General features: G+C 53.6%; 2 long non-coding RNA genes across 3 annotated transcripts; one reads left to right on the top strand and one right to left on the bottom strand.

The window, feature by feature from the left end:
• Positions 1 to 25,393, bottom strand: LOC139031580 (uncharacterized). Its single transcript, XR_011484071.1, has 3 exons — positions 24,880 to 25,393; positions 21,173 to 21,281; positions 1 to 2,511 (listed from the first exon to the last, which is right to left on the bottom strand). It is a non-coding gene; the product is annotated as an uncharacterized lncRNA (long non-coding RNA).
• Positions 10,310 to 17,407, top strand: LOC110122044 (uncharacterized). 2 transcript variants are annotated; one of them, XR_011484065.1, is made up of 4 exons: positions 10,310 to 10,809; positions 11,808 to 12,078; positions 15,198 to 15,264; positions 16,454 to 17,407. It is a non-coding gene; the product is annotated as an uncharacterized lncRNA (long non-coding RNA). The 2 variants fall into 2 exon arrangements; XR_002309109.2 differs by having other exon boundaries at positions 15,198 to 17,407.

Here is a 25,393-nt window from a genome sequence, read left to right as displayed (position 1 = left end):
TGTGAATTCAACATCATCCTTTTAATGATGAGGATAAAGCAGACCACACCGCAGGGAACAGGAGAAGCCTGCAAATTCCAGCATCGTGGATACTGTTGCTGTTGTTCTGTCGCTAAGTCGTGTCCGACTCAGTGTGACCCCATGGACTGCAGCCCACCAGGCTCCTCTGTCCCCTGGATTCTCGAGGCAAGAAAACTGGAGTGGGTTGCCATTTCCTCCTTCAGCGGGTCTTCCTGACACAAGGATCAAATCCACGTCTCCTGCATTGGCAGGCGGATTCTTTACCACTGAGGCACCAGGAAAGCCCACCATGGATATTAGATCCCACAAAAATATAGCAGCTAGAGCATAGTAAGAGATGAGCTTTCTCAAGATCCAAGAAGAGGAGATGGGTTTTGGAATTTGCATGCGTTTTTTTCTCTAGGCCAGTTAACACTGATGGAGGGGTTTGTGCAGGAGAACAGGCTCTGGACACACCAGTGGCGATGGAGATGCAGACTCTGGAGTCTTGCTGACAGGGTGGGGATCCTGACTCCACTCCTTACCAACTGGGTGACATTTAGCATTATGCACTTTCTCCGTGACTCACATTCCCCTGTGAAGTGGGCATACCAGTCATGGTATACAACGGTAGCGTTACGAGAAGTAAATGATGCCGTTTCTGGCAAGGACAGTACTGAGTTTTGTCAACTATGATGGAAGCAGAGTCCTCCCCATTCTCCCAGCTCCTTCCCCTCACCTGGGTTGTATTTCCGAAGAGAGCTACACCATGTCTCCCCTTCTAAATGCTCTTTTACACTCTAACTACATCGCTAATTATTCCAGAGAACCAAATCATCCTTTCGAAGCATTGTTTAGAAAAGCTATTCTCACTCCAACTTGGGATGCCAGGAATACACTCATCCCGGTGCAGCCTCGGCAGTAAATCCCGCACTCCCCGCACCTGCCGTTCTCCAGGAGCCCAGAGCGGGAGGGGAGGGGGGAGGGGGTGACCAGGTGTCACAGGAGTTGCTGAGAGGCGAGCGGGTTTGCATGCCTTGGACAGCTGTTCCCAGGCAGTAAGAATTTGTCCCAAGTGCCTCCAGAGGATTTGGGGAAGTCAGCTGAAGTAAACATGGAAACAAAACGTAGGGTAGAGAAGCCACAGCAGGAACAATTCTGATTCACATACTTTAGAGATGGTGTCTGACAGTCCAGGAGGACCACGTCCCCAGTGACACAGTTTATTTCCAACAATGTCCATGGTGTATTCCAGGAAGTAATGACTGCAGGTGTGAAAAGTGAAACCACCTTACTCTGTATTAGTAATGCCAGCCTTGCCCTGGGTGCTCCCTAGACAAGTCAGTGCCTTGACTTGATCACCCTGCCTGCCTGCCTGGGCATGACCCTACCTTGACTGTCCCAAGCTCCACCCGAGATGCAGATGAACCGCTGGGCTGGCTCTGCTTGGAATGATCTCGCCTGTTGCCTAATTAGAAACACATTCATTAAACGTTAGCTTCTGAAGGCCATGTGTTAACAGCGGAATCTGCATTGAGATTTTCAGTGGCCATTCCTAACTCAAGAGCCATGGATTGGAAGAGTTATGTAGATGCAGTTGCCAGGAGCAAACAGGTGAGGCTGGGAGAGGAGCCGGCTGCAGCTCTCCACCGGCCACAGGGACCGGCTCAGAATTAAGTGCTTTAGAAGAAACTGCAGATGGGGCTTCGCTGGCGGTGCAGTGGTTAAGAATCTGCCTACCGATGCAGGAGACCTGGGTTTGATCTCTGGTCCAGGAAGATCCCGTGTGCTGTGGAGCAACTAAGCCCGTGGGCCACAAATACTGAGCCCGAGTTCTAGAGCCCGAGAGCCTAACGACGGAGCCCGGAGCCACAGCTGCTGAAGCCCGTGCGCCCTAGGGCCTGTGCTTCGCAACACGAGACGCCACTACAGTGAGAAGCTCGTGCTCCACGGCTAGAGAGTAGCCCCTGCTCCCCACAACCAGAGAAAAACCCTCGCAGCAACGAAGGCCCAGCACAGCCAAAAATAAATAAGTAAATAAAAATTAAAAAAAGAACGATTAGATAACTGCATTTATAAAAAGCAGCTGCAGAGACAGAAAACATGCACAGCGAGCAAGACAGCTATTCAGAAATACAGGAGGATTGACAGTAAAGACTTTTATTTCCTGCTGAGTTGTCTGCACCCAGCCCCGAACACGATGCCCCGTGCTCACCAGCCAGAGAGGAGGATCTGGATTACTCACGGGACTTTTCTTCTAATCACCTGGGCTTTCCATCCAGAAGAAGCGTGCTGGGACAGCTCTGATCAGAACACCGGCTCTGTGCCAGGCCCGCCCATTCCTTCCTCGTGAGATGGAGAGAAAACCAGCCCTTGCATGAACCCAGGCTGTAGGCCAGCCTGAGTGCTGAGCAAGCCGCCTGGAGGAGGAAGTCCACATCTCCCGAGACAAAGAGTGCTCCACCACGGGTCCACCACGGGCCAGTCTTCATCCGGATGAACAAGCACCTACTGAACGGAACAAAACCCTTATCAGCAGTTCAAAACAGCTGCACTTGGTTTAGCTTCCCCTAATGAGTAAATGCTTTTCTTACACGACTAAGCACAGCCTCAGTCTCTCAGTCGTGGCTGGCCATGGGATTTCCCGGCAAGAATACTGGAGCGGGTTGCCATTTCCTCCTCCAGGGAATCTTCCCAACCTCGGAATCGAACCCAAGTCTCCTGTGTCTCTTGCATTTCAGGCGGACGTTTTACCCGCTGAGCCATCGGGGAAACCAACATGGCTACAGGGTTCACTAAAACATACTTTCTGGATAAAGAGCAGCACACACTCCGAAATCCTTTTCTTCCCAATCGTAAAACATTGAAACAAATGTAACCGCCCCTCTTCACCATTATATGTAATCTTCACAATTAATGAGTCTTAAGCTATTTTTAAAGGAATGAATAAGAGAAGGAGAAATTTGAGGAAAATCTGAGTACTTAACAAAAACAAGGTAATAAGAAAGGGGAGAGGGAAGTGAATGCATATTCAAATTCTTGGCGAAGTGAAGGCTGGCGGTTGTGAACAATGTCCAATTCTTCACTTTGATAGAAGAGCGTAGGATAAAATATGTTTGTAATAATTTCAGGGTAACCACTATTGGGATAACATTTAGATGTAATTTTTCATACTCCTGGAGGAGAAAAGAAGACATAAAATGATCAAACAATGAAGAAGCAGGAAAGGTGAAAGGAAGTGGCAAGAAATCACAATGAACACAATGCATAAAATAAGGCAGCAAGGGAACGAGTGAACGCATCATTAATCACAGTGTGGAATGTGCATGGATGAAATGATTCTCCTTGATATGTCTCACATTTGAGAGGAAAAGAACAGATTAAGTGAAGGAGCAAAAAATCAGCCAGATGCTACTTTTAAGGTACATTCCTGCAACTAATGATAGAGGGAAAAGGTAGAAACACAGACTCGAGCCAGAGTAGCTGCCCTGGTGTCCGGTGGTTAAGACTTCGCCTTCCAGGGCAGGGCGTGCAGGTCTGATCCTGGTCGGGGAGCCAAGATCCCACCTGCTTCTCCACCAGCAAATAAACAAGCAGGATGAGGGAGAGTCTACCAGGAAAATGCCAACCACGACAGACGGCCAAAGGCCTTTAAAGTCAAGATTTCAAATAAGGCTCAGAGGAATTTTACTGGAGAAAGACACCATCACTAAACAAATTGCAGCAATCACCAACATTTCCACACAGACTACATTGTGTGGAAATACTTGAACCAACAACAACAGCAACGAATCTAGGAATTTAAGGTCATTTTCACAAGCTCACAATGAGCCCTAAAAATGTATATTTTTAAATTTAACAAATCCAGTAGAAAAAGAATATGACTACAGTATTCAAATTACACAATAGGCTTTACTTAACACATATACTATTTTTGTATAAAACAAAATCTTTTAAAAATGTCCATGGACTGTTGGCAGAAATTTCTTAGTGAATCCCCTGGTGACCTACTGGTCAGGATTCCAGGCTGTCACTGTGGTGGCCCAGGTTCAGTTGCTGGTTGGGGCGCTGAGGGTGACGTGGCCAAGAAAAGAAAAGAGATTATAGACTGTGCCATAAAGCGAATCCTGGCAAACTCACATTCTGTCCCCTTTTCCAAAACCCACGCTGACGTCCGAGCACTCAGGACCTCAGAAGGTCACTGTGATGGGACACAGAACCTTTAAGAGTTCAAGTTCAACTTCAAGTCAGGGCAGTTTTTAACCTGTTCTGACTGGTGTCCTTAGAGGAGGAGGAGGTTCTGACACCAGAAGGGACTCCAGAGGGACGGCCGTCTGAGGACAGAGAGGCCTCGGATAAACCAGCCCTGTGACACCTCGACCTTGAACGTCCGGCGCCACAGCAGAGTCTTGAGCGGCGTGAGCCTCTCCCCGAACCCGCGGGGCTGATGGAAGTTGCCTGTGGTTCACACAGCTCTGCCCCCGCAGACAGCCAGCCCTCCCCAGCACCCAGGCGGAAGCCCGGACGTGAAACCCAGCGACAGAGGACCCGCTGTGTGTGGAGCTCACAGAGCCAGAGCTCTGCTCACGGCGCTCACGGGCCATCTCAGGGGCTTTCCGCGGATGGTTTCTCTACATGCTCTTTCAGCCCGACTGGCTGCTTCAGAGCCTCATCTCCAGCTCAGCCGCCACTCAACAGGCGGCCAGGGCGTCAAGCTCAGAGCGGACAGAGAGATGCACCAAAGGTCCCCCAGAAACAACAATGCACGTCAACATGTGTGTGCACGCGCGTGCACGGTCGGCGCTCCCAGCCCCCAGCTCGGCCCTCCTACCCGGAAGTTCCTCCCCTCCTCCACCCCCAAATTTACAGCCAACAGCTGAAGAAGCAACCAAGACCTGCCATCACTAACGGAGCAAGAGGGGCGGGGTCCTCCTGCTGGGCACCCCTCCCGCAGAGCAGACTGGACGGGGTCCACCTTGGCGATGCACAGCGCTGACGTCGAGCACCACCCGCGAGCTGTTGCCCCCTCCCCAGGATGCTCACCGACTGCCAGAGTGGCGACAGGGAGGGGAGGGGAGGGGCGAGGGGCCGGAGCCCAGGAGGGAGGCGATGGCGGTGCTGGGCCTGCAGAACCCGCCTGCAGGGCAGGCCGGCTCAGCCAGGGCACGGGCCTGCAAGAGGCTCTTCCGATGGTTTTCTCACTGGCACAGAAGCAGCACCTCTGCTCCCCCACCCACGAGGGCCGCGCCCTGAACTCAGTGGTGAGACGGGTCTGATGTAGGAGAGGAGGGGGACAGGCGGAGAGGGGACCCCAGGGGTCAGAAGAGCAGGTCTTAGTGTATTTCTCCATCTTGGCTTCGGCCCAGAGAGGAAGGCAGGCCTCGGGTCCAGGCAGGAGCCCAGAGCATGGTGGGCTTTTGCTCCTGCTGCCCTCTCGGACTCCGGAAAGCACTTAGGGCCTAGTTGCCACTGCCAACCTCGGGGAAGCCACATGCGCCCATGGGGCAGCCGGGCACAGCAGACATAGCCCTGGGTGGCCCAGTGTCAGAGGGCCACGGACACTGCAAGGCCAGACCCCCCAGGCCAGCTGCAGGCTGATCACAGCTGCACGCAGTGACCCCGCCGCGGAGCCTGGCTGAGCTGCTGAGAGCCCCGGGCGCAGAGAGCTCTGGGTCTGCGGACCTGGGGGCAGGCGAGGCTCCTCTGCCAGGCGGACGCCAGCGGGAGACCAGACGAGCCCGACCCCGTGACAGTGTCGCCTGAGGGCAGCCACAGGCGGGGCGTGGGACGGCCCCTGGCAGGTGACACGGTCCGGAAGTGCCAGGTCAACGCCAGTGTCACTGGTGCCCCCACTTTCCACCCTTTAGACAAGAGGAGACGCAGGAAGGGGGAGAGGAGGCAGCCAGTGTCTGGGCGTGTTTGCCCAGAAAAAGAGAATTCTCCCAAGAAATTGTTTACATTTTCAGGTCAAAATCTGAACCACAGTGGACATGAATTTACACTTTTTAATTAAAAATATAGCATAATTAAAAATGCTTCCCCTGATAACCAGTGGGCAGGGCTCAGAAGGAAGACCGAATTAGATGTAGATAAAGCCAAGAACCTAATTTTCTCAGCTCCGCTGAGTTGCAGTATGGCCCCAAGTCCAGTAAGACACCCAGGCCTTTTCCTCCAGTAAGCAGGCCAGGCCCCAGGGAGCAAAGGCCCGAGGGCGTGTGGGCTGAGGGCGGTTTTCCGTCTTACTTTGAATACCTTATTCTCTTTTTTAAAAAACAATTTATTTTACATTGAAGATAGATGGTTAGACACCATCACCAACTTAATGCACGTGAATTTGAGCAAACTCCTAGGAGACGGTGAAGGACAGAGGAGCCCGGCGTGTTGTAGTCCATGGGGTCACAGAGTCGGACACAACTTAGCGACTGAATAACAGCATATCCGATGAACAACGCTGAGATAGTTCCAGGTGGACAGGGAAAGAACTCGGCCACACACACATATATCCAATCTCCGCCACGCTCCGCTCCCATCCAGGCTGCCACAATAGCACTGAGCAGAGTTCCGTGTGCTGTACATGGTCACTCATTGAGAACGTAGCAACCGTACACCATGCACTCTTAAAATAACTATTCAGATCCAGAGGGCCGTAAGAAGAACCCCTGACGAAGGTTTGGATAGGCAGTCTCACACGTTTCCCGCGTTCCACACTTCCTGAGGTCTCACCAGTGTGTGCCCTTCCACCGGCCTGTGATTACCAACCAATGTCCAGTTCCCAGCTTTTTCTCATTGATAAGTTAGACAAGAGACTGAAATTTCCGTTTTCCTTTCTTTATTTATAAACTTGAATGTCTCCTTACTTTGAAAGTTTAAAAGTTTCTTTGAAAGTTCCTTTTGCACAAGAAACTTCAGTTTTCCACTGCATTTCCTGAGGTCTATCTGCCATCTTCACCAGCAGCTGGGGACCACAGGAAAAGCAGGGGAATATTCCTGGCGGGAGGAGAAGGGGACGACAGAGGATGAGATTGTTGGATGGCATCACCGACTTGATGATGTTTGGGTGGACTCCGGGAGTTGGTGATGGACAGGGAGGCCTGGCATGCTGCGGTTCATGGGGTCGCAAAGAGTCAGACACGACTGAGCAATTGAAATGAACTGAACTTATTCTTGTGTTGGCTCCACCCATTTTTCACCCCTGGCAATTGTTTATGGGGGAGAAAGCTTATTTAAAAGATATTTGGGGTAAAGGATGAAAATGAACAAGCAGGCCTCCCAGGCTCCCTGCTGCCCCACCTCCCGTCCTGGGTTTGGACTATGAGCCTGTGCCCTGCCCACTTTGGGGCTCCCCGGCATTCATGCAAGTCCGAGTGAGGAGGCTTCACCCCTCACCCTGGCCTTGGGCTCCCGAGGCCACTTGCTGAGAGGAAGGGAGACCAGCTCCTGCGGGACCTCGCCTTCTGCGCCCTGGCAGTCCTGAGTGCCCACGCCCCGCCAGTGCCAGGCTTGCCACATCCTCGGGGCTGCCCCAGGGCTGGGGCCCTTGGTGCGCCCTCAGTTGGGGTCCAGGGGCCCTCTGGAACGTGGGGCTCCCCACTCTTTTCTGGAACCTCATGGACACCTCTGAGGACCGTGGCATCCCCTGGCCATTTCAGGTGTGGCTTTGGGGTGATTCCACCTGCGTCTGAATGCCTCACTGATTCATCCATTCATTCACCTAGATTCTGAACCCTTTATTCATTCAGCACAGATTTATGGAATACCCAGGACTTCCCTGACGGCTTAGCGGGTAAAGAACCTGCTTGCCAGTGTAGGAAATGAGGGTTCAATCCTTGAGGCAGGAAGATCCTCTTGATGAGGAAGTAGCAACCCACCCCAGTATTCTTGCCTGGGAAATCCCATGGACAGAGGAGCCTGGCGGGCTACAGTCCATGGGGTCGCAAAGAGTCAGACATGACTGAGAGCACACGCACACACGCATGTCACACACCAAGGTGCCCCTCTGGGTATTGTGCTCTGCCCTCCATAGATACTATTCCAGCTCCAAGGGTTAGACGTTAGGAAGACAACGGGACATAGAAAAATATCAAACAACACATTTCCTCGAAGAGGCCAGAGAAGGCTTGTACTGAAAAAATCTGTACCCACCCTGTAGTGAGAATGAGGAGCATTCTTCCTGCTCAGGCCTTTGAAATAAGGACCGCGAAGGAGTGAAGACCAAGACTCCCAGTTAGGATGAGGTTGTCCAGGCCAGCCCTGTGGTCCAGGCGGTGAGGAGCAAGCTCCCCTGCGGCCAGGGAGGACATGGGCGCTCTGGAGCCCTGGGGCACCCAATGTGGGCATCTCCAGCACAGCCCCGGGTCTGACGTGTGTCAGCCTCCATGGTGACAAGGGGCGCTCAGGAGCCTGCTTTTTACAACAACTATAAAAACCTCACATTGAAAATAAAGAAGGTGATTATCACCACCCTGAGCTCTAGTCCGGATCAGGCGCTGACACCGAAACCAGCCCCCCTGACACTAGTGTGCTCCCCATGCCGGGGGGAGGGGGGGTGGTAACAGCAGCTAACTGTGTGGGATCCCGCCGTGCGCTAGCCCCAGCTTTCCGAGCTGGAAGCCGCTGTTTTCCCCGCGTTAGACAGGAGGAGCCTGAGGCACAGAGAGGTGCGTTATCTCCCTGCGGTCCCACAGCAGGGCCGGGATTCTAACCCAGACGGACTGTGTGCCTCCAAGAAAGGAAAAGGAGCGCTCAGCTGCCAGCTCTGGGCCCTTCTAAGGTGTCATGGGCCCCAGTGACCTGTGAGGTTGGGTTAATGGAAGAATAAAGCGGCTATTCCGCAAGCCTGACCAAAGAATTCAGAGTAGTTCTTGAGTGCACCTCCCAGATTTGCACGGAGGGGCCGGTTGGGTCGCAGCCATGGTAACTCTGGGGGCCTCCAGTAAGACCGCACCTTAGGAAGGCGGGGACAGGGCACAGTGAGTGTTAACGCGCCTCCCATAACCCAACTGCCTCCATAAGTCTTCCTGCAACGAGGAGGGTTCAGAGCAGTTGGTACAAAGCCTAGTTACTCCGAACTGAAACAAAATGAAGACTAAATTTTAGGTCACCAAGTGTGCTGACTGTTGGTAGAACTAGGACCTGCCGGGACAGAAGGTCATAAATCCACCAAGTTTACGGCCACGGAGAGGAATGCAGGGCCGAGAGGGCTGTCCGTGGGCCTCTGCCAGCCTGCTGTCCCTGCAAACATTGCAGATGAAATGAGTTGACTCTGGATGCTCCTAGCCTGTGGCCTCTCCAGAGCCAGGCTGATGTTCAGGTCGTGCCGTGGGAAGAACTGATTCCCAAGCTTCAGAGTCTAACCTTTCTCAACCAAAGCCCCAGAAGACAGAGGCCATCAGCTGGGTCGCTTCCAGGAACTGCCCACTGCTAAAGAAAGCAGCGTTGACTGAGGTCACACCACGTCCTGGGGCAGCTGTGTGCCACGGCTGGTCTCACCAACGGCTCCCGAGGGCCGTGGGCTCTGGAGTCCCCGTGGGAGCTAAGCGGCCTGCAATAACAGACACTCCTCACCACACCCCGCCAGACTCTTCAGACTGTAGCTCTCTTTGTGACCCCGTGGGCTGTAGCCCTCCAGGCTCCTCTGTCCATGGGATTTCCCAGGCAAGAATAATGGAGTGGGTTGCCATTCCCTTCTCCAGGTTATCATCCTTACCCAGGGGTCAAACCCGGGTTTCCTGCTTTGAAGGCAGATTCTTTACCGTCTGAGCTACCAGGGGTGCTTGTCAGGTGTAGCACTTTTCATAGCGACACAATACAGTTTTGGCAGAAGTCAAAACTTCCATCATCCGTGAGAAACTGAACAGGTGGCCTTCCATCAGGGACAACCTATGGACAGCCAGCGACAGGAGCAGCCCAGACAGAGGTGTCCTTGGAGGACAGCTGCCCTGGGACTCAGATATGCTTGTAAGACAAACCACCGTGGTGTTAAGACTTTTACCACAGCCATCCTTCAATGAATTTCCCTGGAAAAAAAAAAGAAAATCTCCGTTTATAATTGCCTTTGAAATTTCCTTGGAATACTGGCAGTGCTATGAAACCATCATTCTTTGAATATGAATTAATTCACTGATCCAGGTCAGTTCTGCAAGTGTGGACTGCACACCTCGCATGTTCGGGAGAGAACGGCGGGGCCAGAGAGACACCGGGGCAGCAGCTACACCTGGTAGGCCAGTGGGGACACAACCAGTGGGTGTGGCCAGTGGGTGTGGTCAGGAAGAGGGCGTGGCCAGGGAGAGAGGGAGGAGAGGGTTGGAGTTTTAAGTCACAAAGCTATTTCCTTAGAAAACGCCATATTAAAATGAGAGACTTTCAGGCCACATTGTCAAACAGCCTATTCCCTGCCTGAGGGGTCCTGCTCCCCTGGCTTTGGGTGGGTGCCCACCATCTTCCGTGGGTCGGGAAGCTCCCCTGGAAGAGGAAATGGCAACCCACTCCAGCATCCTTGCCTGGGGACCTTCATGGGCAGAGGAGCCTGGAGGGCCACAGCCCACGCGGTCACAGAGAGTCAGACAGGACTCGCGCCCACCCGAGCCCGGAACACCACCGGGCAGGCCGTGCAGCCCACAGGGGTACGCGACGTCTCGAGACCCTTCCCGTCCCAGGAGGGCCGTCAGCCGCTGAGCTGGTGGAACACGCAGTCGTTGGGTGGACGTTGGCCAAGTTTGTGCCTCGGTTTCCCCACGGACGGCCCAAAGAGGAGGATAATCCACTTTCTGCTGTGTCATCGGGCCACGTAAGGGTACGGAGGGATGTCAGGTGAGGGCTCTGGGCTCAGAGGTTTGCTGTGATGAATAAATCACGGCGAGTATCGACGCCCTGATGGATGATGGCTGAGCTCCCAGAACTCACCGAACCGCTTTAAAAAAAATATTTCTCCCAGCGAAGGTCACGTTTATTTATTTATTTAAGTTAATCTGTTTCTTTTATGTTTTTTTAAATATTGCTGCTAGAAGATTTAAAAGTACATTTATAGCTGATTATTTTTATTGGACAGTGCTGGCCTAGATGGTTCCAGTTTTTTTTTTAACTTTATTTCGTGTTGGGATATAACAGAGCCGGACATGACTGAGCACGCATGCGTTGCCCGCATAGCCGATTAACAGTGTTGTGATAGTTTCAGGGAAACAGTGAAGGGACTCAGCCACACGTACACACGTGTCCGTTTCCCCCAAACTCCCTCCCAGACAGGCTGCCACGAAATACTGAACAGAGTTCCCTGTGCGGTCCTGTACTGTAGGTCACAGGTCATATTTAGCATGAGCGAAAGATAAAACTCATAGCGAAATGGGGACACGCGAAGACTACTTCATTAGCATAAGCAGAACAGTTTACACAAGCAGGCTAACCCAGTGACCTCAGAGCCTGCTGTGGACGCGGCCCACGGCAGCATGGCAGCCCCTGCTGCCCAGGGTCGCTCGGGGAGACCGAGGGAGCCGACTGGCCCGGCTCTCTGCCTCACAGACGCCCCTGCACCTGGCGAGATCCATAGTCTCATACCTCCATTCTGGACCCCGTAACCCCGCCCTCTCCCTGGAGGCCGGCAGGCTGAGACCTTCTGAGCTCCAGTCTCCTTGTTCCACGCAATATTTACATAAGAAAGGAGCAGACCGACTTTGAGTTACCTTTCTTGACCGACTCTGAGTTACCTTCCAGCTTAAGCATTCTAAAACGCCAGTCTGAAAGCTCTCACTCATAATTACCTTCCAGCCTCATGGCTGGCCCGGGTGCTATTCTCTTTTCATTCCATCTTACAGATGAGAAAACTAAGGCGCAGAGAGGTCAGGGGAGCCCAGAGAAGACCACACAGCATGTAAAGGGCAGAAACCTTCAAACCTGTGTCTGGTTGCCTCCAGGATCTAAATTCTTGGCTGTTACACTGAACACTGGCTGTGATGGTTCATCTGAACTGTCAACTGGACTGGGTCATAAGTCGCCCCTGTATCTGATGAAATGTTGCTCCAGGTGTTTCTGTGAAAATGTTTTCAGGAGAGGCTGGCATTTCAATCCATAAACTGAATAGAGAAGGTAGTCCTCCCAGCGTGGTTGGGCCCCATCCAAACCTTGGGAGGCCGAAGAGAAAAAAGGGAGAGGGAGGAGGAGAAAGGGGTCTTCTCTCTCACTCTCTGCCTGACTGTTGAGCTGGGACATGCCTCGTCTCCTCTCCTGGGACTTGGAATGGGACTCACAGCACTTATTTCTCCCATTCTTAGGCCTTTGAGTTTATAGCACTTTTCCTTCTCCGTCATCAGATGAGCTATTTTTTCATAATAAATCACTCTATAGACAATAGAACAAAAGAAGGAAGGAAAGAGAAAGAAAGGAAGGAAGAAAAGAAAGAGGGAAGGAGGGGGGAGAGAAAGAGGGAGAGAAAGAAAGGTATAGAGAAAGTAGATACAGGTGTAGATTGTATAAAGATATGGACAGAGATACAGACGTTGAAGCTGAAACTCTAATAATTTGGCCACCTGATGTGAAGAGCTGACTCATTGGAAAAGACCCTGATGCTGGGATAGATTGAGGGCAGGAGGAGAAGGGGGCAACAGAGGATGAGATCGTTGGATGGCATCACTGACTCAACCGACATGAGTTTAAGCAAACTCTGAGTGATGAAGGACAGGGAGGCCCTAGCGTGCTGCAGTCCATGGGGTTGCAAGGAGTTGGACACAATTGAGCAAGTGAACAACGTAGACATAGACAAATAGATATATAGACCCTGTTGGTTCTGTTTCTCCAGAGAGTCCTATGATACTGCCTCTGAAGCAAACATCATCCCTGGTGGTCCTTTTCCTCTTTGCCATGTCCCTAGAATAAGGATGATGGGATTGGAAGTCTGAGTAACAGTATCTTCATCCACGTACCCGCCAACATCATTACTGTTATTATTATATTAGCTGCTATTGTATCAAACATTGGTTTAATGTAAGTTCACTATTAAAATGAGATGGCCTTACAGAATTTCCCTTCCCAATTTTCAATAAAAATAAGGGGAAAAATATTTAAACTGGAAAAAAAAAAAATAAGATTTCCTGACAGCCAGCAAGGAGGAAAAGAATATAACCCAAAAAGGTGCATTTAAAAACCAGAAGCCAAGGGCAGGGGGAAGATTCCAGGGCAGAGTCCAGGGCATGGCCAGTCTTCAAGGCCCAGAAGCCACAAGGGAGGGTCCCCCCAGCTGAGATGGGCTGTCTTTCCCCCTGCCTGAGCCTGAGCCGGTGGAATCAGTTCTAAGAAAGGGCAGTGGGTGAGGGCTACAGTCAGACTGCCTGAGGGGAAGGCCCTGAATCCCGGGGTGTTTCCTGCGGGAGCTGGGCACACCTGCCACGAGGCGGGGAAGGTCTTGGTTCATGAAACAAAGTCCAGATGGCGCGGCACAAACCCGATCAGGTCAAGCCCTTCCCTCCACTGGGGCCATACTCTAAGGCACCAGGAAAACAGACTTTAAGCTGCTTGCAGAGAAAAACAACCCGGTCTCAAGGACGGAAGGCGTCATGTCAAGTTACCTCTTTAATTCAGAGCAGAAGGTTTGGAAGGAGCTCCTTAAGCAGGTGTCAGATGGAAAGAAAGGAGTCAGCAGCTAAGCAAGCATCCAGCACAGTGGGGGTGGGGGAGAGTGAGCCGGTGAGAGGAGGGTGGGAAGGGAGCTGGGAAGGGGGATGGACAGGGGAAGGGGGAGGGCAGGGAGGGGGAACAGGGGAGGGGGGGCAGGGGAGGAGAGGAGGGGGTGGGGGAGCAGGGAGGGGGAGGGCAGGGAGCAGGGAGGGGGAGGGCAGGGAGGAGGGAGGGGGAGGGTGGGGAGGAGAGGAGGAGGATGGCACCAAGAGTCCAAAGATGAGACGAAATAACCGCTGAGAAAGGAGTGTGTGTGACTAGGGGCATGGGTGGTGAAGTGTGAGTCTGTTTAAAGAGAAAGCGCAGGTCGCACATCAACAGGAACTGTTGTTGCCCCGCAGACTGTGATTAATGCAAACCTTGACAACGCACCAGTGACTGTAAGTTCGGCCGGGGCTGCTGTAACAAAGCACCCCAAACTCGGGACGGCAGAGATTTTTCCTCTCCCAGATCTGGAGGCTGAAGCCCGCATCAAGGAGATGGCAGGGTGGGCTCCTTCCAGGGGCTCACAGGGGGACCTGCTCCAGGCCCTCTTGCAGCTCCCGGGGGTCGCCAGCAGCCCGGGGTGTTCCAAGGCTTGCAACGACCATCCCACTCCAGTCTCGGTCTGTGGTCTGTGTCAGACCATTTGTCCCCATGTAAGGACAGCAATCCCTGTCACCAGCATGGCCTCATTCTAACCTGATTACACCTGCGAAGACCCAGTCTCAGAGGCCCACCGTCACAGGGACCACAGTAGGAACAATCCTTGGGGGAGCTCCATTCAGCCAGCAGTAGTTCAACAACAAAGTGAAGAGGAAGCAGGGAGGAAATGGAAGCAGCCCGAGAACCCCGATCTCCCCGTCTTCACTCGGAAGAGACAGTTGATCTGTTCTCAAGTGTAGACAGGCAGTATAGACGTGTGTGTGTGTGTGTGCGCGCGCGTATGTGACTGTAAAATCCCAGCCCACTCATTTTTCTGTAGGGCTTCTCAGGTGGCCCAGTGGTAAAGAATCGTCTGCCAATGCAGGAGACTCATGTTCAATGTCTAGGTGGGGAAGATGCCCTGGAGGAGGGCATGGCAACCCACTCCAGTATTCTTGCCTGGAGAATCCCATGGATGGAGAAGCCTGGCGGGCTATAGTCCATGGGATCACAAAAAGTCAGACGTGACTGAGAGACTAAATAACAATAACTCATTTTTTTGCAATCTCTTACACTAAGAGGAATAATCTCTTTTCTGATAAAGATACACTTGTCTCAAGAGTATAAATATAAAAACAAAGAGACACTTTTTTTTTATCCTCCTATAAAATAAGTAAATGTTCAATGTAAAGATTCCTATTCTTTTAAAGACCCTAGTGACAGCTTACAAGGTTGTTGCTTAAGCAGTTCTGATACTAACTTCCTCCCCGACAACCACCAGAACGATCAGAAGTGTATGAACAAACCAGAGACCCGGTTATATTGAAAGTCCTGGCAGCCAGCAGCATGCTCACTTCATAGCTGCTGCTTAATGTCTGCTAAATTGGATTATTTTGTTTCTAATTGCGCAGGGTTGTACCAGATAACATACAGCCAAGCCGGAGCTGATAAGCCCTCTGGAATCCTGCGCCAAAGGAGGTACATGGTGTCCAGTTTTCAAGGACTGCGTCTTTCGTTTCTCTTTCACACCCAGCAGCCTGACTCTGGAAGGTTATTTCCAGACAAAGCTGAGGGGAAGAGGGCACAGCGGTCTGCAGTTGGGCTGACCGTGTAGAGAATGGGAAGATGAGTACCTTCTTTTTCTCTGGAGTGTATTTCATGCCCCTTGATCTAAAGTCACGTTCTCTGGCTACACAGAAATCCCATCCTTGGACCTCAGGATCTGCTGGTGAAAAGCCTTGGGGTTACGCCGCCAGCTCTTGGAGCCCAGCCCCGTTCCTGCACACGCGTCGCTGCTCTTGGGGCCCAGCTCCTTCCCTGCACACGAGTTGTTACTCCTGGGGCCCAGCTCCTTCCCTACACACTCGTCTCAGCAGTGAGCGGATGCTGGCACAGACAGATGCCGCGGGGCGTGTGGAACATCCACACTGAGAGTCCGCCATCCCCCACCTCCCGCACGGCCCCCTCCAACCTGCTGGGAGGCCGCACAGAGGACTTGGGTTTAGCCCAGACCTGGCCTCTGCCATCACTAACAGGCGCTTGGGGAGGCAGCGGGGGCTGCATCCATCCACCCGGGTGGTGGCTCCCTCCCTCCCTCCGTGCGGTCGGCATTCCGCTCAGTCACAGACCCAGGGTCTCGCAGGGTTGTCCGCCGTCCAGGCCCGTCCAGGCCCGTCCTGACCCATCTGGAGCCAGTCAGGGCAGAAGCCACCCACTGGGCCGCTCGGCTCTGGGACCTTGGGCCCCAGCTGCCCAGCTGGGCTGATCTCATCTGGGCTGCCAAGAGCTGGGGACAATGGCCTCGTGGAACTCGGGTCTAGTCCTGGCACCAGCAGGAACCCAGATGGGCCCCATTCCCAACCGCTCGTGGTCTCTGTCAGACACACACAGACACACATATACACATACACACACACGGCACAGATGCACGCACACACTCCAGTTGCCTTCCGAGCACAGCACCAGAGCAGTCAGCAACGCTGGACCCCACTTACCAGGACTCTGGCCCAGATGGGGGCCCCCTCACCTCCCCCACTAGGTCCCCACCCCACGCTATTCCTTCCAGCTCCCACCTCTTAGTGCCTCTGGGACCGACTGAAGAAGAGCATCCATTTCCCAAGCCCCGTTTCCCTCTGTCCCTGACCCAAGCCTTCCTCTGCACCCACAGGATGTATTTCTGCATCCTTCCCGGAGCAGTGCTGTCTGTGTACAAACTCCCCCAAACCCCTGGCGGGGTTCTGGAGGCTGCGTTCTCGGCCACTGAAGACAGCTCCCTGGAGGCCTGGTCCGCACTCTGTAAGGCCAGGAGTTATCCAGTCCCCGAGACTGCTGCTGTTTCTGCCAGTTTTACTGTGGCCAGAGGCTGGTGGCCGGCTGGCACCTCATGAGCCCCGCGCAAGCAGCACCGGTGTTGCGAGGATGCTGTGGGGAGGAGCCTGAGGACCATGTTCCAGAAGCCACAGCAGCATCGAGTTGTAAGAACAGTACCAAGAACTCCTACCTGTTCTGTACCCAGTTCTGCATTGTTAACAATGACCACATTTACTTTATCACTATTAATAAGTGCATAGGTTTAATGTATCTCCCCAAATGACCTAAAGAGCTTCCTTCCTTCACAAACAGACAAGCAAATTCACTCAAAATAAACAAGTAAGCACAGTCCAGCAAGACTCTAAAGCAGAAGAGAAAAAATAAAGAGAGAGAGAGAAAAAAAATAAAGCAGAAGAGAGAAACAAGGAGAGATTGGTCTTCCCGGTTCTTAAAACCCTCACAAGGCCTTGGTGATTAATACAGAATATGAATAGACACACAGCCCACTGGAACAGCAGAGAAAGTCCAGAAATAGCCCTGTGTGCCCATGGGACATTAATATATGACAAATGGGGGCAAAAGGGGATTTTGCGGTAAACAGCGTAGGGACCAGTGGCTGGTTGTTGGGGGAAGGGAAGCGGGGACCACCCAGAGTCCATCCAGAGAGACTCCATGGCAACGCTGTCAATGGGAAAGTAAGCCCCTGCAAGTGCGGCCAGAGGGGTCTGTAAGTGGGCCTGATCTATGCCCCCCCGCATCCACCACCCGCAGCAGGCTTCTCCCAGCGTGGAGCTGCGGCCAGACACAGAGGCGCGAGGAACGTGGGGGGGTGCTGGCTCCTGGTCCCCCCAGACAGGGGCCCCTCTCTAGGCGGCCTGGCCTACATGCTCCCTCCCTGCAGGCTGCATGCCTCCTCCATCCCTGGGGGCCCAGGGTGACGGCCTCTCTGCTGCTGCGGGGCCCCCATCCTCACCTCTGGGCCCCCAGCACTTGCCCAGGCCCTTGTCATTAGTCCCTTCGTGTGCAGCCCCCACTTGAGTCACCAGACTTCGAGTGTGCCCTGTAATTCCTGTTGGGACTCTAGATAGAATAACCTTGGAGCTGACGCATACATGGAACTAGGTCTCAAAATCCAGCAGCCAAAACACAGAGGTGAACAGCTGCGAGCATAGAGACTTCCCGGGTGGTCCAATGGTTAAGACTTCGCCTTCCAGTGCTGAAGGTGCAGGCTCGACCCCAGTCGGGGAGCTGAGACCCCACGTGCCTCTCAGCCAAAGAGCCAGGACACAGAAAGAAGCAACGCTGTAACAGATTCAAGAGGGACTTTGAAAATGGCCCCCAGTTTCAAAAAACTGCAAATGTGAGCAGCAGCCACTGTCATACAGAAAACCAAACCAAAAGGCAACCCAGAAGGGAAAGTGAAAAGGGCAGAACCTGGGAAACTGACTGCACCTCACAACACAGAGAAGCTTTTTTCTCCGAAATACATGAAGTGCTCTCAGAGATGAAAGCAGAGAAGACCACAAGACCAACAGAAAAACAGGCCGAGGTCACAGGCAGTTCACAGAACAAGAAATACACATGGTTCAAAACACGTGCAAGCCTGACAGTCAGAGACGCCTGCGGTCACAGTGCAGCAGGATGCGGGTCTCAGCGGCCAGCTGGGAAGACGGTGGGAGTCTGGCCAAGCACTCTGGTGTCGGGGGGCGAGGGTGGCCAGCTGCCCACGCTGTTGTCCTTTTTCAGTGGATGTGCCCACCTGCCTGTGAGGGGCCCAACCAGCAAGACGTCCAACGGCCTTTCCCCGACTCCATGACCTGCTCCTGGGGCTACCCCTGATGCGGGGACACTGACCTCTGACCAGGTGGCTCCCTGTAGGACTGTTTGTGATTCTAAAATATGTGCAACCAGCAAGTGGCCAAACCCAAGCACCTGGCTAGGTAACCCGATGACTTACCAGGGCCTGTCTCTGTGAGGAGGAAGAGGACGCTCCCTTGGAGCTAAAAGCAAAATGTTCCCTGGCCACTTGGCTAGGTGAAAACAGAGTAAGTGCAAAAACCATGGTGCATTTGGTGTGCCAACTCTGGGGTAAGAAGGTAGGAAATAAGAACATGCATGTCTTTGGTCTTGAGTTTGCACAGAGAAGGGAGGCCGAAGGTATAAGGAAGTTGGGGAGGACGCAGGTGCAGGGTGGGGGCCAGGCCGGGTGGGAAAGAGGTGTCTCAGCGCCGACCTTCCCTACTGCTTCAGTCCATGAACGGGTGCTTATGCTCAAGGATGGAGAGTAAAGGAGTCAAGGATGCAGGGGAGATGGAGGTATCGACCACGCTGCAGAGTTTGAGAGAACGGTGGCCCTCCTCCGTGAGGGTGGCAGGGCTGCAGTCTCCGAGGTCAGAGCTGAAGAACGTGGCACTTGGGATAGAAGGGACTTCAGCTTGGACCTTGCTGTTTCTGCCTTCCTGCTGGATGCTGACCTGACCCCTCTGAGCTCAGCGTGCAAGACTGGGCAATGGGTCTGTCAGCCCTGAAGTCACAGGGTCTTGAGGATGCATCATGTCATCGACGTCCTGGCAAAGCGCTGGCTCATAGGAAATATGAGACACTATTGTTTCCATAGCTTTTAGCAGATGTGTTGAAAGGTTAGAATTTAATTGCCCGTGTGAACTCTTTTTACCAAAAATTCTCCCTCTAAAATGAAATTGTCTTCCAAATATACACTGAGGCTTCTGTTTTGAGAAGCGTGGCTGAGGGCTCTTTGCTCACTGTGACTCCAACATTTAACAAGTGCATCCAGCATGGAAACATATACATGACCGCGTGTAAAACAGGCAGCTAGTGGGAAGTTGCAGTGTAACACTGGGAGCTCAGGTAAGTGAGGGCTTCCCTGGTAGCTCAGTTGGTAAAGGATCCGCCTGCAATGCAGGAGACCCTGGTTTGATTACTGGGTCAGGAAAGTCCACTGGAGAAGGGATAGGCTACCCACTCCAGTATTCTTGGGCTTCCCTTGTGGCTCAGCTGGTAAAAGAATCCGCCCGCAATACAGGAGACCTGGGTTCGATCCCTGGGTTGGGAAGATCCCCTGGAGAAGGGAAAGGCTACCCACTCCAGTATTCTGGCCTAAAGAATTCCATGGACTCTATAGTCTATGGGGGTCACAAAAAGTCGAATACAACTGAGTGACTTTCACTTTCACGGTTGATTCACATTGTTGCAAGGCAGAAATCAACACAACATTGTAAAGCAGTTCTCCTCCAATTGAAAATAAAATAATTACTTTTAAAAAACACAAGCATGTCCAGGAGGCAGGAGGGTGCACGTGGTGCGGGGCTCCTCTCCCCCCACCCCCAACCCCCCAGGGTCCCCTCTTCGCTTCATCCTTTCCTGTTTCTCCTGTTCCTCCTTTTCTTGGTCGCATCTGCCTCCCTCCCCCTGCCCCGCCACCCCCTCCCCCCCTTGCAGCCACAGATGACCTGGCTCCTGAGGCCTTCTGGTTGCCTGAGAGGCAGATTTGATTATTTCTGTTTTGCTAATAAGAACTTTTAAGTAACTTCCCTAAGACTTCCCCAGTGGCTCAGATGGTAACGAATCCGCCTGCAGTGAGGGAAGACCTGGGTCTGATCCCTGGATTGGGAAGATCTCCTGGAGAGGGAAATGACAACCACTCCAGTTCTTGCCTGGAGAATCCCATGGACGGAGGAGCCTGGCGGGCTACAGTCCATGTGGCCGCAAAGAGTCGGACGCGACTGAGGACTAACACCAAGACCCTGTAACTCTGACTTGAAGCCGCTGAGGAGTTGTGCCTGACCACAGGGCTAGCCTCCTTCTTCATGAGGCTCCAGGGCCTCCCTGGGGACTTACCCCGCGGCAGGGAGGAAAGAAGGAAGAACAGATGGCCAGCTGTTCCCTGGAGACCTCTGTGCGCCTCCGGCAAACCAGGTCTCCAGACTGTCTGCTTTTTATTTTCTCTTTCTCTTCCTTAGGGAGAAGGTGAGTCCCCCGGCTAGATGCAAATAAAAATCCAAGTTTCCTGAGGCCAGAGAACAGCATTTGAATATTCTTTGGTTCCTCTGGTGGAACCCAGTAAAGATGAGTGAGGTGCAGAATGCATCCAGAAGGGACTGTGAGGGACTTCCTTCTCCCCACGTGGTTCCAAGGTTGTATTTCAACCGCCCCGGGGACATGCTCACAGCCTCAGGGGCAGAGGGTACCCTGCCGGCCCCTTTTCTTTTGAAAATCAGGTTTCATTCTCTCTCTCTCTCTTTTTTAAATACTTAAGTATAGCTGATTTACAGTGCCGTGCCAAACTCTGCCAAGTTTGGCAAAGTGACTCCGTCATACACATACACGAGTTCTTTTTTTATAGTCTTTTCCATTATGGTTTATCACAGGATGCTGAGTCTCCAATGCAACACAGTTGCACCTAGAGGCCGATCGGTTCTGTATGTAATAGTCTGCATCTGTCAACCCAAACTCCCTGTCTCTCTCTCTTGATCCGCGCCCTCCACCCCCTCCCCCAGCTGGGGCCCTGGGGGGTTTCCCTTCAGACTGGGAATCCTTCGAGCAGACCCCAGCTCACCTGCCGGTTTCTCTCCCAGTTAGATGGTGCGAAGGTGAACAAAGCCTTCCTGTTTCTGCGGTGACGCTAGGCCTCGGTGAAGAGGCCTGCTCATGGCTGGAACGGAAACCTGCAGAGACAGAGGTAAATATTTCCTTGACAGAGACAGTCTTTGGTGGGATTCTCTTTATGCCGGGATGTTTTCTAGCTTAGTGTCCCGGTTTTGCAACATAGTGATTAATACATTAAACCAATCAAGCTCTGAGTAACTGCTCACATTTGTTTGCATATGTATTTTAGAAGCAAACACACAGAATTAGTCTGAACCAAAGGTGTAATTTATCTGTCTGAAATCTGAGTCACTAAGTCCCCTCAGGGTATCTCTGAACTTGTTCGGTCTCCATGGAGTACTTTTTTCTTCTCCTCCAAACATGCGGTTTCTTGAGACATTGAAAACCAATTCATGGTTACCAAAGGGAAAGGAGGGGAGGGATGAATTAGGAGTTAGGGATTAACAGATCCGCACTCCTATACATAAAATAAATAACACAGTGCTACTGCGTAGTGCAGGGAACTATATTCAATATCTTGTAATAATCTATCAAGGAGAAGAATCTGTGTGTGTGAGTCACTTAGTCATGTCTGACTCTTTGCAACTCCATGGACTGTAGCCCACCAGGCTCCTCTGTCCTTGGAATTGTCCAGGCAAGAAAACTGGAGTGGTTGCCATTTCCTTCTCCAGGGGATCTTCTGAACCCAGGGATTGAACCTGGGTCTCCAGCATTGCAGGCAGATTCCTCACCATCTGAGGCCCCAGGCAAGCCCATATGTACATATATATATATGTGTGTGTGTGTGTTTGTATGTGTGTATAACTCAGTCACTTTGTGGTATGCCTGAAACACTGTAAATTAAATACATTTCAATAAAAAATAAATACATACATAATTAAGAGTTAAAAAAACAAACCCCATGTGATTTGTTTAGAAACAGCCTCCTCAGCCCAGAACCCAACCTGTTCTATGTTCTCTGTTTCAGAATTTGCTCACGTTACTTAAGAAGTACTCAAACCACATGCTCTGTGCCTTTCTGGCTCTGCATCCATGTGCCATGGTGAATATTGTTACCATGGCTGTTTATCGCAGAAACTGGAAACAACTACCCTCCCTAGACACGGCCTGTCAGTATTGGAGGGTTAGAGCAAGGAGGTAAGCATCGTTGGTGGCTCAGATAGTAAAGAATATTCCTGCAATGCAGAGACCCAGGTTTGATCCCTGGGTCAGGAAGATGCCCTGGAGAAGGGCATGGCAGCCCACTCCAGTGTTCTTGCCTGGAGAGTCCCATGGACGGAGGAGCCTGGCGGGCTGCAGTCCACGGGGTGCAGAGAGTCAGACACGATGGAGTGACTATTATCTATCAGTCTAGAACAAGGCGACAGCAAGACTGTTTCCACACACCTTTCAAATCTCTTCAGCTCTATGGCACTTTCAGCACCGCACGATATTTTACCTGCAACTCAAAAGAAATCTTCCTCCTAAACATTTTACATAGCTTTTAGCCTTGAGCTGAAAGATTCTCAGAGCTTTATACAATTATTAGAACCCAGGTACAAGACTACAATTTTTTAAGGCCAACGACCCTTCTAGAATATTCGTGAAGGTCTGCGGCATGTGGTCAAGAAGACCGCAGAGCCCAATCTGCAAGTCTGCTGCGTGGACCCCGGGACAGGGGCGAGCTGCCCTCCCTGGGCCTCGGCCTCCGCAAGCGCGGCGCGGGAAGCACCTAGTCGGCCTCAGGAACTCTGTGTTTGCTTTCAGACGATGTCACGCCTGCGGGAGCCCTTTGTGGTGAGTGTGCGAGGCAGCCCTCCCACAGCGCCGCCTGCACGGCCCTCGCCTGGTCTCCGCGGAGAAGTCTGCGAAGGGACCGTGGTGGGGCGGGAAGGAAACGCGAGCGCTCGGGAAGGAAACGAGGGCGCTCGGGAAGGAAACGCGAGCGCTCGGGAAGGAAACGCGAGCGCTCGGGAAGGAAACGACAGCGCTCGGGAAGGAAACGCGGGCGCTCGGGAAGGAAACGCGGGCGCTCGGGAAGGAAACGAGGGCGCTCCGGAAGGAAACGAGGGCGCTCGGGAAGGAAACGCCGGCGCTCGGGAAGGAAACGCGGGCGCTCGGGAAGGAAACGCGGGCGCTCGGGAAGGAAACGAGGGCGCTCGGGAAGGAAACGCCGGCGCTCGGGAAGGAAACGCGGGCGCTCGGGAAGGAAACGCGGGCGCTCGGGAAGGAAACGAGGGCGCTCGGGAAGGAAACGCCGGCGCTCGGGAAGGAAACGCGGGCGCTCGGGAAGGAAACGAGGGCGCTCGGGAAGGAAACGCCGGCGCTCGGGAAGGAAACGCCGGCGCTCGGGAAGGAAACGAGGGCGCTCGGGAAGGAAACGCGAGCGCTCGGGAGGCTCACTCCCCAGCTTCCGTCCCGTTTCTCCTCCCGGTGCATTTGGGGGTGGGGGGCTGTGTGTCTGAGGGGACCTCGGCCGGCGCTGTCCCAGTCACCTTCCGGCGTGACTTCCGTGCCTGCAGAGGCTGGAAGCCTCCGAACCTGCGCTTCCCAGGCCCCTGGGGCTCGGCTCCCAGCGGAGCTCCTGCGTGTTGATCGCGTTCAAGCTGCTGCCGGCTGGGAGCTGCCGTGTCCATCCTGACGCAGGGACCCGGGACGTGCCGGTCACCCCAACCCCTCCTCCGTCACCCCCACCCTCCTCCGTCACCCCCACCCTCCTCCGTCACCCCAACCCCTCCTCCGTCACCCCACCCCTCCTCCGTCACCCCCACCCCTCCTCCGTCACCCCCACCCTCCTCCGTCACCCCCACCCTCATCCGTCACCCCCACCCCTCCTCCGTCACCCCACCCCTCCTCCGTCACCCCCACCCCTCCTCCGTCACCCCAACCCTCCTCCGTCACCCCAACCCCTCCTCCGTCACCCCCACCCCTCCTCCGTCACCCCAACCCTCCTCCGTCACCCCAACCCCCCCGCCGTCACCCCCACCCTCCTCCGTCACCCCCACCCCTCCTCCGCCGCCCCCACCCTCCCCCGTCACCCCCACCCCTCCTCCGTCACCCCCACCCTCCTCCGTCACCCCCTCCCTCCTCCGTCACCCCCTCCCACCGCTGCCAGGGAAGCTTCCCATGAGCAGCCAGGCCGCCGGCTGGGGGGACGCCCCGGATCCCGGGAGAGCAGCCCCTTCATTGTGCAGAGGGGTCCAGTGAGGAGAGAGGACCAAAGGGCAGTTTGGGACAAGTGATTTTTCATAAAGCCCCTGCACCCACCACCAGACATGGTCATTATTTCTCAAGTCACAGTCCCATTGAATGTTCTGTCACCGGAAGACAGAACGGGAAGGTTGGTCTGTGTGTGAGATAACAGTGGAAAGAGAAGGGAAACGCTCATGTCCGCGTGCACGCAGAAAGACGCACACATCTGAGCAGGGAGGAGGCAGGCCAGGTCCTCGGCCTCCCATGAGTGGCCGGGCGGGGACTTCCTTCCACCCGCCGCCCACTCCAGGCTCCCGAGCCCCCAGTCAGAACGTCCACCGTCATCTGGGTCCTGACCTGGTGAAACTACCCAAACCTTCGTGTGCCCAGTGGTCTGAATCCTGAATCATCCGACCTTTTCCTGTTTTTCTGGTTGCTGTAGTTTTCCACTGACCTTCCTATGAGGCAGGGAATACGCCGACTTACCCCAGGAGCCCCCCAGGTTCCAGACGCAGTCCTTGCTGCCCGATTCACAGTCTCCCCTGGGTTACTGGGGTTTGTCACTCCAGCCAGTGGCCTGACCCCTTTTTCTGCCCAGTGGTTCTGAGGTGTCAAGAGCCCAAGACAGCCGGGTGGCAGGGGCATCTTCCAACTCCATGAGGCCATTGTTTTGCCCGGGGTGGGGAAGGTTGTCCCTGCTAACATCTTCGGACCAGTGAGTTCGGAGCTGCTGGGACCGAGCAGCAGCTCTGCGAGGGGTTGCTGCTGCTGATGGAGTGGACCCTGCCTACTGCCACTCCCGGCCTCCCAGATCTGGGGTCCTGGCTCAGGAAGGCAGGGGGGAGGCGGGGAGGAGGGAGGAGGCAGGGAGGACGGAGAGAAGGAGGGAGGAGGGATGGATGGAGAGACGGTGGGAAGGAGGAAAGGATGGGGGAGGAAGGAAGGAAGGAGGAAAGAAGGAAGGAGGAAAGAGGGAAGAAGGAAAAGGAAACGAAGGCGA

The sequence above is a fragment of the Odocoileus virginianus genome, chromosome 27, assembly GCF_023699985.2.
Source record: "Odocoileus virginianus isolate 20LAN1187 ecotype Illinois chromosome 27, Ovbor_1.2, whole genome shotgun sequence".
In the NCBI taxonomy this organism is placed as follows: Eukaryota; Metazoa; Chordata; class Mammalia; order Artiodactyla; family Cervidae; genus Odocoileus; species Odocoileus virginianus.
Note: the sequence above shows the minus strand (reverse complement) of the source record. Positions and strands in the feature narration are given on the sequence as shown.